Source organism: Cricetulus griseus, assembly GCF_003668045.3.
Source record: "Cricetulus griseus strain 17A/GY chromosome 1 unlocalized genomic scaffold, alternate assembly CriGri-PICRH-1.0 chr1_0, whole genome shotgun sequence".
In the NCBI taxonomy this organism is placed as follows: domain Eukaryota; kingdom Metazoa; phylum Chordata; class Mammalia; order Rodentia; family Cricetidae; genus Cricetulus; species Cricetulus griseus.
In genome coordinates, this window is record NW_023276806.1 from 63,042,676 (window position 1) to 63,055,741 (window position 13,066).

Sequence of the window (13,066 nt, forward strand, 5' to 3'; positions counted from 1 at the left end):
CTGGATTTTAAGTCTCTGAATTTTCCTCAAAGATCACAGGGACTATCTTCCTAAGATTCTGTAAACAGGACAGAGGTTTGGTTGGTAATTACAAGTATCCCTGAAAGGAAGGAGTAGTAGAGCCAGTGCTTGGCAAGAAGGGGGATCTGGACTAGGTCATCAGACAGAGATTGGCCTATCTCACCATCAGATGTCATCCCTGCAACTCCACCCAGCTGATGGCAACTCATGACCCGATTTGCACATCTGCTGGGTGAGACAGATGGGTGTTGAGGTAGGCTGTGGCACAGGGGAAAAGAGGGGGTGGAATAGAATGTGCAGCATCGAGGGCTGAGAAGGGCAGGCGGTGAGCACACGTGGCCAGCCTCGTGTCCTTCACACGTGGATCTGCAGGAGACCTCGCCACCTTACCCTATTAACCTGAGCACTCTGAATCAAGAACCAGGCCTTATTAGCTTGGAATTAAACACAACAGTGACTCTTCCTATTTGTGTGTCTGTTCTGTGGAGAGTTGATTCTGGTGATCTCAGTGACACCAAAAAAGACAGCTTCTGTGGCTTCCTCGTGGGGGGGGGCGCGAATCCTCTTGTGAGCCTGCCATGGTGTCAAGCACTCTATTCCATTCTGACCTGCAACCACAGGACTGAGTGCTTGCTCTTACTTTATTTCCTTCCTGATGATTCCACTACCTGATTCTGCAGTGTGTATGTGTTTCTTTATTGCTTGCCTTTGCTGTTGGGTACTTGGTGCCTGTATACCATCCATATACTCACACTTAGAACAGTGTCCAGAGCGGAACACTCAAACAAGCAGCACTACTTATTGAAGAATGGACTTCATATATTACCCAGGGAGCAAACACAATTTTTATCCTCACCTAGCTTATTAAGTCTAAATAAGTGTACCGAAGTCACACCAATAGCTCAGATTTTAAGCCAGCTTTACTCCAGGGCCTTGGTTTCCACCACTGTCTGGTTTTTTTCTCTGTTCCAGAACCCAGGTTCTTTCATGGAGAACACCTGTATGTTAACACTAGGAAGCTGCTTCCTGTTGATTAACAGCATCTTTGTTTTCAGCCTGTTTTTTTACCGTGCCTTTTAGTTCTCCAGATCTCCTGTAAGTACCAGCTGTAATGATAACCAAAAACATCAAGGTAAAATTTGGCTTCCACACATTTTGAGTTAGAAAGCAACTTTAAATCCATTATCTTACCCAAATAATAGCCACATGCAACAGTAAATGAAATAATAACGTCATTGCTGCTTTATGTTCAGAGCAGAGGAAACTTGGAGTCTGAGATGGTAACTGCACTCAACCAGATCAGAGGATGGGCATGTCACCAGGCAGGATCCAGAGCGGGAGTAGTACACATGACTCACCCCTTGCTTCCTTCCTCTCCATGTCCTTCTTTCTCAACCTTCTGTTTTTCTTCTTCCTTTCTTTGCATGTTCTTTGTGTTTGAAAGGCTCTGCAAATTAAGCCTGTCTCTTCTAGACTGACCCCTCAACGCACAACAGAATGTGCAGGACCAAACACTGAACAGGGTAGGCAGTAAGTCATGCTCTTGGGGATACCCATGCCCAGCCTCATGGCTCCCAATGTGGAGCTGCCCGAAGACCTGTGAGTAGGGAATCATACTCTGGGGATATACCAACACCCTTCTAGAAGTCCCAGCAGAGTTGGACTTTGTCTTGACAGCGTAAGAGTTATCTATATTATTTGTTCCTGGACCTCTACCACCCAGGACTCACACCTTTGGAAAGTGTTTATAATACTCAAACAAGTAAAACACATATGCTCTGTTCTTCAAGCTGGGTGTGGGGTACATTGAGATAAGAAATGTGTGGTTTCTGCCTCTGATAAGTTCAGTGTCCTGGTTAAGATAGCATAGCAAACAGCAAAGATAAAATATTAAATATAGTAGATAAGACACTATAGGAACACAGAGAAAGGACGCTCAATTGAGATTGAAGAGAGGCTGTATGAAAAGCTTGTCGTGAAACTCAAGACAGATATGAGCAGAACTTTTAGCAAAAGATGTGTCTCTTATCTGAAAAATGTAAATTTGGGGATTTTTGAAAGTCTGAGGCACAGGTGTACCCTACAGACATCATTGTTCCTGGGATCAATAGTAGTGAAGTTGGGTGATGGGAGAACAGCCACAAGTCCATGCATTTTGGTTCCCTATGAACACTAGGAGTGATCTGGACACATCTGGCATGGTTGTTTTATACTTCCGATCCTGTCTGAATACTGCCTGGTTGTCTGAAAGAAGCCACAAGTTGCATATGGCTCAGAGAACGGCAGGTGTACCCTCCTTCCTAGTAGTCAACCATTTCTAGATGAGCAATATTGATAGCAGGCACATAAAACTTGAGAAACTGTAGAAGCGGTGTTTCTGTCTTTTTGGTCCCTAGAACACCAGGGAATATTGGCAAGCACAGAGAAAGGTGAAGTCAGTAGACTTTACATAAAGGTGGAGAGTCACTCCCAAATACGAGAGAAATATATATCATATTTTCAGCAGAAGATCAACTAGCAATTTTTCTATGTCCTCATCCAAACCTCTTCCTCTTCTTTAGTCCATCCATTCTTATAATGGTGTTGTTATTTTTACTCTACCTGTCTGTTGTCATTCTGACACAGAGGATCAAGACAAGAGTTTGCAGCTGAATTCTGAACTTCTGATATTTTCCTGGTGTTAGCGTTATGTTACAGAGTTGTTCTGCTAAGAACCGTGTATTAGTATCTCAGTCCCTGACACCAGAGCTTACCCTCTTGCACTGTAGCTGCTAAGGTTATGGTTTCAAGGAGAGAAGAACGTAGAGTTCATTTGAAGAGACAAAAATAGAATTTTAGTTTTGCAAAAGTCTTAATTATCTTTTATATTGTCTTTATTTTAGAAAAAGTTTAATTTTAAAGCAATATGCTTTGAATTAAAATAGACTAATATCACTTCCTCTTCCCTTTCCACTCTCCAGTCCCTCCCAGCTAGCCTCTCTCCAATCCCTCCCAAGTCACCCAGTCTCCAATTGATAGCATTATTTATTGTTATTGTCACACACTACACTCCCCCCACTCACAACCTGATGAGTCCCTTCCTGTTGTTGGTGTGTATTTACAGAAAATGGACACCATCACAGAAAACCACAACTGGACATAATGCAGTGACTGATAGATTGTGGAGAACACAGCTTCTACTGTTACAAATATTTTCTATCTCTGGCATCTATGGCTCAAAGAACACTGAAGAAGAGAGTTGGAGTATCAGCAAGCCTGCTGTGGAACAGTCCTTCCAGGAACTGGCTGCGGAAACAAGTCCAGGACAGTGGCTATAACAACAGGCATGTTAATGGAAAAGTTTCCTGGGATCCCGCTCCTAGATGAAGAACTACGAGCAAATAATCACCAGAAGGAGAATTAGCCTCTCTCAAGGATGAGCCCCATTATTGGTTGTCCAAAACAGAGTGAAAGAGCTTCATATTTAATTTGTTTTAATAAATCACAAATTATGTGCAGGTTTCAGATTAGACTTCATTCTGCATCACATACTTTATAGCCATTTTTTTTTCACATTCTCTAGTACCAGGATTAAAAAGGATACAGAAAACAATATGAGAATGTCTACAAAAGATCAAAGAAAGTGACAATATCAGCAGTCATTGGAAAATATGCTGAGTTCCATTCAGTGAAGGCCAAGAAAGATGATTCTCTTTGGAAAACTCTGAAGGTTCCAGAAATGTGGCAATTTTCATGACGTGTATAACTGTGCTTTATTATTGTTAGTCTTTGAGCACTGTTTGAGAACAATGTTGGCTAAACTCATTGAAAAGGAACGTGTGTGTGTGTGTGTGTGTGTGTGTGTGTGTGTGTGTGTGTGTGTGTGTGTGTGTGTTTGTGAGATATGGCCACAAAGCAGTACAGAATTTTCCTGTGATTCAGGCTCTGCAGACCTGTCAAGGTTTTCACCATGGTGCTGGGGAGTTTAGGGTGCTAGGATCCATAGAAGAGTTCCCTGGAAGAGATTAGCAACCCTCCTCCTCTGAGGGGTGGGGATGTGGCCTCCCTTCTCATTCTCATGCTATTCCTACCATCTATCCCCTTGCCATCACAAATCAGCAGGCCTGCTCTGTACCTGAGGCTCCCCAGACAGTGCCCCTTGTGGTATGCATGTATACATGGTTTATGTGAATGTTTTTATACTTCTACAATCTGAGCTGAATAAAGAGACCATCTGAAGCCAGTGGGCACAGTTTGAAGTCGGGGAGAGTGCGTGACTCTGATGTGAGACTGGAGGGAGTCAGAAAGAAGTTCTTGTATACTTCATGGTGAATCAGGAAACTTCCCAAAGATGTGTCTTGGATATTTGTGTGGTCCTCTATGTTTATGATTTATGTCAGTAAAGGGCCTATCAATCTTTGTTTATGAAAAATTTCCATGTCTGGCAAATAAGTTCTCCTCCACATAGATTTCAAAGGGAAAAATCTGCAGGAAAGAGTTTGGGTGTGCAATACTGCATATAGCTTTGACATTAGAATGCCTACTTTTAAGTTTCAGGTCTGCTGCTGCTTGTGGAAATTTGGACAAGCTGCTTAACCTATTTTTCCATAGTTTACATATTCAAAATCTGAATAATCATGATTATCATTTTATATATGTAACTGCGAAATATAGCATGCAGAATGTGAGAGAGTCCTCTTAATTAATTACTGATGTCTGAGTTGGGAAAAATAAAGACAAAAAGCCCAACCATCTATTGATCCAGATACAAATGGATGTGGAAGACAAGCTTAGGGCCTATGTCTGTCGGCTACCACATAGCACTCTATCTACTTCCCTCTAGTCCCAGATTCTGCAAAGCAGGGTTCAATAGACCTGTGCTTTCCCCTCCTATAAACCTGCACCAGCAAGTCAGGGCATACTATTTACTTAATAACAATTTATTCCTCCCAGATGTCTTCTTATGAATGAATAAGTCTGTGGGAAATGAATTCACATTCTTAATTGCTGGGTGGAGCTACATCTTCATTGATAAACAGGTGCCTCCACGTGAACAGATGGTAAAACACTCTGTGTCCTTCCCATCTTCCCATACACACTTCTGTCTGATACAGATATTTGTGGCTGCAGATGTCTTAAGAGAGTCAGATCTCCTTCAGGATTCAGAGTGGGGTGAAGAGAAGTCTGATGAAAAATGTTAGGTCTCATTGCACCAAAGGAAACAAAATTCTTTACTTTATAAGAAGCTCTTGTCATAATTGTATTTAAAATTTTTGGTTAATTATGTGCTTGTGTGTTAATTATGTGCTTATGTGCATATGAGTGCAGGAGCCCCAGGAAGCAAGAGACATCAGGTTCCTCAGAGATGGACTGACAGCCACTTGCGATCTCCCATGTGGGAGCTGAGAACTGAACTCCGGCTTCTGGGAGAGCAGCAAGCACTCTTAACTACTGAGCCATCTCTACAGCCCCATAGTTGTATTTTAAAATCACACTTTCTGACAGAGTCTCATGCAGCTTACAATGACTTTGAACTTGGTATATAGCTGAGAATGACCTTGAACTCTTGATCTTCCTTCTTCAGCTCGATTGCAGGCATGTGCAATTGAGTTTGAGAGATATATAATCTAGTAAGAAAGCAATCTTAATAGTATAAGAAATAGCACAATGATTGTGCTATAAATTTGCTTGCTATATCCTCACTTATGGTTAACTTTTTAAAATTAAAAACATGCAACCACCATAAATATCAAACCCCTTATAATTTCTATATGTTATATTAAGTGTAAAGCATGTTTTATTTTTTTAAGCCCATAAGAATAATTTCTTCTCTGAATTCATACATCCCATAGATTCATTAATTTAATTAGAGATTCATGTGTGGTCCATTTATTTTATGTTAAAATCAGAGATATATGTCTCCTTCAGAGATTTATATCATAATCTCTTCTCCACTATTGGATATAGTTGCTGTTTGAACTATGAAGAAACTTTTGCCCTCTTATTTGCCCCATTTTTACACACTTAGATATTCCTATTTTTGTATGCATATCTGCACATTTTCACTATGTAGTCTTTATCTACAGACAGTCATACCTTGGTTTCCCAGAGAACAACCTTCTCTGTAATTATTACTTTCTGCCTTGTGTTAAAGCTAGTGCAGTATTTATTTGGACTTCTGGATGGAAAGTTTTGTAGATGCATCTTTGAAAGATAAGGGTAGTTTCCAGTATCTCCCAATACTGTGTGCATCTAATGTGATACTTTGCATGCAGAGCATTTAACAGATGCTTCAGGATGAGTCATGCCTCACCCCCATTCTTTTGCTATCTTCATAAATATCAGCCAATGTTCTTAATTGAAAGCACCAAGAAAAGTAGGGCAAACGCTCTTACTCACATCAGTTTCCCTCTGAAGTAAGGGAGTCTTGCTGGGCAGAAGAGCACTTATTTAAATATCCAAGCATGTGAAATGATGACAACCAGCTGCAGAGTGGTAACTCCTGTAGCTGTGGAAGCAGCTGCAACCCCTGAGTCCCAGCCACACTTGGGAACCTACGCTCAGAGCTTTATAGACAGTGTCATGCTGTGTTTAAAGATGAACAGAATGCAACCACGGTTTGAGGGATGATTAAAGTTCACCTTAGGAAAACGTATAACTTACATTTGCACAGCTTCTCTTGGGGGAAGCAGCAATGATAATTTAAGTTTCTTTTATTCTAAAATTGCCCCTTTAAACTAATATTCTGAAACACCTTCTCTTGTTTTCATTCATCTCTTCATTAAAAAATGTTTTTCTTTATTCTGTGAAAATTTCATACATGTATATAATGTATTTGGATCTTATCCGCCTCCATTACTTCCTTCAACTCTTTCTAGATAATCTCCACATCCCCGTCCAAATGTCACGTTTTAATAATTCAATGGATCTAGCTAATCCCCATGGGCACATGGGTATGGGTTATTCATAGGATCCTAGTTAACCTATCAACCCACCATCCTTAGTAGCCATTAGCTGTCAATAGTCCCACAGATAGGAGTGGGAATTACATGCCCTTTCTCCACCCATGCTGGAATGTTGACTGGCTTGATCTTTAATTGGCCATAGCAACTACAGTTGCTATGAACTTGTAGGCATAATGGCCAGAAGACACTTTCTTGCAGAAGTGCTCCCCAAACTCTGACTCTTACCAGTTTCAGCCCCTCTTCTGCATGTTCCCCTGCGGCGTCCACCCTTGACCAGCAAGAAAGACGCCACACCGAGGAATCTTCTTCAAACACAGTTTAATCGGGAACCTCTTTTCTTTGTACAGTGTATAATGGAGGCGGCGGCCCCGGGCCGAGGGAGACGGGGCCTGATATAGTCTACATCTACCAATCACCTAACCCTACGTGGCACGCCAGGATAGGTTGTCTCCAAGCAGAATTAAGAGAATACATGACCTTTACCATATTTGGAGTTGTTTACCACAGAGAGCGCTCGCCGTCGGGCTGGCGGAGGGCAGAAACCGGCGCCATCTTTTGGGTGCGGTTTTCTGCAGCTCCCTACAGTTCCCCCTTTTTGTTTTAATATTATAGGAGTAGCAGTATCTATCTGTTGTCAGATTTCAGTCATCTCTGTCTTAGGTTCAACCCCAGTGTCCCTATCTTACCCGTCAAAGAGTCACTGTGTCGCCCTCACAGGCTCATGTCTTAGGTTGAAGGGAACACATGTATGCTTATTCGCTCAGCATGAGGGTAGGTGCCCGTCATTGAGCATGACTGATTCAGATACGCATTACTCACTCAGCAAGGGCGAGACAGACATCTATTTGTCTGTCAGCATGGATAACCATGCTTGAGGGGACTGTCCTGCTTCCACAGCAGCAAAGGCCTGTACCAACATAGCAGCTTGGGATTTTTGCGACTTCCTGATCCTGCATAGGCACCACAAGCAAACAAAAATGGCTAACAGCATCATGGAAAACATAACCCCTATTCCAGCCCATTCCTTAACTAAACTAAAGGCTCGCTTAAGGGTAGTTAAGAGGGTATTAACAGTGGGCAGGCTCAGGCGTGTAGCATTCACGGCAATAATCTGTTGTGTCAGGGTGTCTGTCAGGTTCTCGAACTGTTGACTCCAATTTCCCTGAAGGTAGGCACTCAGCTGCCAACTCAGGTTGCTGTTCTCCGTGAAATTATTGGCCATCCTGGAGGTGATACACAAAGAAGAAAAGGAATGAATGCATCCTATGGAAGTTAAGGTTACTAAATCATCCACCTGTTCCTGCAACAGGTCCACTCTTTGGTTCACAGTTAGAATGCCAGCTTTTAAGTGGCCATCAATAGATCTCAAGGTAGTTAATGTTGTAGCTGTTTTTTCCACAATGTCATTGACTGTCTCAGCTGATTGGACCTGAGCAGCCATGGCAACGGCGGCAGTCGTAGCCGCTGCTGCAGAAAGGGTAATGGCAGTAACCAATGCTGCAGTTATGCCAAAATCCCGTTTGGTTCTGATGATTTCTGTAATGGGAAACGTTCCTGTATCTACTTTGACTGGAATAGGAACATACATAGGAATCCTCATCCTCACATATATCCTCCTCTGATTCTGAATCCTCTCCTGGTTCTTTTAATTCCTTCCTCAACCTTCCTAGAGAAGGATAGACTCGCTTCTTATCCCTTTTCTGTTTCTCCTTTGTTCTCTCACTTTCTGACTGTTCTGACCTTTCTTCTTGGAGCATTTCAAGGGCAGCCTGTCCATTTGCTATAGCTTTCTTATTTCCCCCTTTGTCCTCTAGACAGCTGCGCACCAGACGCCAAACCGGGCGAACACTCGGCTTCAACGTTCCTTGCTCCCAGGCAAAATCCAGGTCTTTCCCTAATTTATCCCAACTATCCACAGTGAGATTGCCCGAGGCCGCAAACCAGGGTGCAATGGTGTCGCATTCACTCAGGAACCTCTGTAATGTGGCTTTAGTTAACCTTAAATTGTTAGAATGAAGTAGCTCTTGAAGAGCCAGAAAAATTGGATGTGATTGTGACGATCCCATTGTGCTTTTGTCTTAGTTAGCGCGCTCCGAAGGTGTGCAAGTCGGATAACACCACCAGAAAACAAAAGCCCACACTGCGATATTAAAAAGCAGCCAAATCACCACTATAATAGCAGGGTCCATTAACTTACTCTCACTCTGCAAATTAAAGCAGAAGCGAGGTTTTTTACTTTCGGTTCGCTTTTGTCGCGAACAGTGTTGCTCCTTTCCGGAGACTTTACTGCCTCTTCCCCGAGGGCTTTGGTACTCTTTTACTGAGACCTATCTCCTCTTTCCTGAGGACCTTGGTGCTCCTTTACCGGAGACCTATCTCCGCATTCACCGCGGACTTTACAGTTCCACTTACCTTGGGAACTTACCGGCGCCGCCCCGACTGTGAGAAGTTCTGAATTCCCCGTACGGGCCACCACTTGCGGCGTCCACCCTTGACCAGCAAGAAAGACGCCACACCGAGGAATCTTCTTCAAACACAGTTTAATCGGGAACCTCTTTTCTTTGTACAATGTATAATGGAGGCGGCGGCCCCGGGCCGAGGGAGACGGGGCCTGATATAGTCTACATCTACCAATCACCTAACCCTACGTGGCACGCCAGGATAGGTTGTCTCCAAGCAGAATTAAGAGAATACATGACCTTTACCATATTTGGAGTTGTTTACCACAGAGAGCGCTCGCCGTCGGGCTGGCGGAGGGCAGAAACCGGCGCCATCTTTTGGGTGCGGTTTTCTGCAGCTCCCTACATTCCCCGAGTCTTGCAGGGAGAGATATAATATAGATGTCCCATTCAGGGTTGAGCACTCCACAGACACTTGTTCTCTTCTTCATTCTGTCCAGTCCATTACACAAAGACACCTTTCTGATTACTGAGAGATGTACTAACCTATGGATAGTACATTTGGAACGCAGTTTGATTCTATTTCATTTTAGCAAAGTAACAACACAATAGTAGGTTAACTCCTGGGATTTGTGAGCTCTGAAGTTATAGGTTCTTGGCCAGATTTATAGCACAAAGCTCGAGTTTTTTCTAATGGAGTAGGGGCCTAAGTCCTATTAGAAAGCAGCTGGTTACCCCATAGCATTCATGCCACTATCACATTTTGCTAGGGTGGTCATTATTGTATTTTACAGGATTCACAGAAAGTCACCATTTCCTTCTTTTCTTTACCTTCTGTTTCCCTATTGTTAGCGCCAGTGTCTCTTGATTTAAGATATAATCAGAGTCAATGGCATTAAAATTACCATTGGATTTTGAATAGTCCTTTCTTTAAAATCCATATACTCTTAAAAGTCAACTTTTTTTTTTTTACTTAAAAAGCTATTTCTCAAAAACTGAGCTCTTTCTGTTACTCTAGTTCTTTGATTCAGTTCCATAAATCTAATGCCTGATTTGCCATAGTTATCTCAATTGCTATGTGTCCAATAGCAACCATGATTTCTGTATTCTTCATTCATCTGTTTCATCTTTCTAAAACGATGATTTTTGCTTAACATGGACCCACTCCTTTTCAAAATTACAAGCTAGTTTTAGCTCTCACTATTACACTAATATGGATGTCACCCACGGATCTGTCTCTACAGTATTTGGTAGTGTGAACACATTGAGGAGTTTTGAAAATTTCTTCCCATTTTTTTTTTCCAGGATGTTATGGAGTTGTTTTTTTTTATTTTTTTTCAGCTAACTATCTTAACTTTCTTTCATATATTCCTTAAATGTAGGTTTCCTGCTTTAGTTTGGATATACTGTAAGTGTCCCTCGTGACTTCCTGTTGAAATTTTACCTCCCATTGTAAAATATTTTAGAAGATTGAAACAATAGGGTAAGATGTTCACAGATGTGGCCTTCGGAAATGATTAGTACTAAATAAAGACATTGGAAATGGAAGTGTCTTGAATGAACCCTGGCGATTCTAGAAGAAAGGGAGATTATGTACACAGACCAGTGGCCTGTCTCTTGTCATGTGACGCCTTGAACTTCCTTGAGACTCTGCCAGCAAAGAAGGCAGAGTATCTTCACAGTACTAGATATTGCTCCTAAACTTTGACCTCCCAGAACTGTGAGTCCAAATAAACCTTTTCCTCAACTTTAGTAGGTGTTTTACAGTTTAAAAAACAAAACAAAACAGATCAATCTGTCTTTACCTACCCATTAAAAATGCCATCTCCCAGCATTTGTCCTCTCCTTCAGTGACTTCATCTATTTGCACATTTTTCTAGTGACATTTAATTGCCACAGTCAGCTTTAGCTGATGTTCTGTGCATATTCCTATTAAACCTTGAGAAACACCTGCCACAGAACTGCTGTTCTCTCTTAAAAGAGCACCCATCATGAGCTCACTAATTGTGATAATCCCCTCTCCACGGTAATGTAATCCTGTGATTCTTAGTTGGTGCTGCTGAATTGGTATAGATGATCACACCCCGCTTGTCTTATTTTATTCATCTTCACAGCATCTGTTGAAAGCCAGTAATAGCTCACAAACACAGCAGTGCTAATTCTCAAGAAGTTTCACCTTACCCCTGAATCAAAAGCCTGTAATAACTTCTAAAATAAAATTAATATTTGCTTCTTTCCTAGCCCCTCCTTATGCCAGCCCTTCTTTGTGCTCTGCAAATCCAAGTCAGTGGCTCTCTGAGGCTTTAGCTTCTACAGCTCGTGGATTCCTTTGGTTCCATATTTTGGCAACCCACTATCATTCCTAGAGTGTTATCCATTCAGGTAATTAATCTCAAGAATTAATATCTGGTAGTAGTAGAATCAGAATCGATACTCCACCTTTCTGAGATTCTGTCTTGCCTCGGTGGACTCTGAGCTACAAAGGTTTGCTGGGCTATTAGCTGAGTCTCTGTCTCAGTGCTGCATGAAGGTCACTTCCTCTTTCTCGATGGCTAATCCTCTTCCCAAGTCTGCTGTGTCAAGCACTATACAATGTATGTGGAATCCACAAGTGCCTAAAGTATGTCCTACCTTCAAATAGTTAGAAAGACTGTGAAGCCACCACTAGGAAGAGCCATAAGGAGCCAAACAAAAGATCTAGATCACATGACACACTTACTTGTGAACCATTGCTTGCATATTCATGCTCTAAGACTGTAAGTTCCTCATGACAATCATGCCATCTTTTTGTCATTACATCTTGCAAAATTATGGGCCTAAGTAATAGAGATGATCCATATTTACTGAGTTAGTAAATGAATGATGCTTGAAGGTGGAATGGCTGGCCTGCAGTAGATTTGGTGGGCAGATATCTATAGTCTCTACCTCAGAAGATTCTTCTCGAACTGTTCTAGGAGAGATCCTAGAGTTCCAGAGTACAGAGCATGACAAGAGTCATCCTCATTCCAACCTGTGAAAGTGACTGCTCGACATACACAGGCCGTGTCTCACTCCTAGGAAGATCCTGGGCCTAGCATAAAAGGGATCCTGCGCTAGGTTCACCAGTCCTTAGCCTTACCAGTGTCAGTTCCAGCTCCTTCTGTGGAACCGGTGAGTGCTTAACAAGGAAGGCTGGGGAGGGAAGGAGGAAGACAGAAGAAGGCAGGGAACTAGCAAGATCCCCCTCTAGGGGAGAGGGGTAGGGACTAGGGTGAAGGATTCTCCAGTCTCATCTTGACCCATACCTTGACATCTCCTGACCTCTCTTGGTCTGGTCGATACCTGGAGCAACAAGCACTGGGGCCTGGGCCAAGACTGTTTCAGTTTGGGACAGGAAAGCAAGCAGGAAAAATAGCAATGGGAGAATGCAACAAACCAGGAGAGTCCTGGGAGTTGGGTTGCTGGCGTCTGGGTCTTTAACATCTTCCCCTCTAATCCTCTTCTAGAAAGCGTTCCTAGAGAGGACAGGGTCTCACTGAATGTGTAGGAAAGATAAGTCCATTGCAGAGAGGTTCTTGAGTGCCAAGGAGCTCTGTCCGGGGATCCTATATGGAATATAGGACTCTGTCAGAAGAACCACTCACTGGTGGAAAAGGGAATGTGATAGAGCTTTTGCTGTACCAAATTTACTTCATACCAGTTCCAAGTTAGAGTTAATAGGCC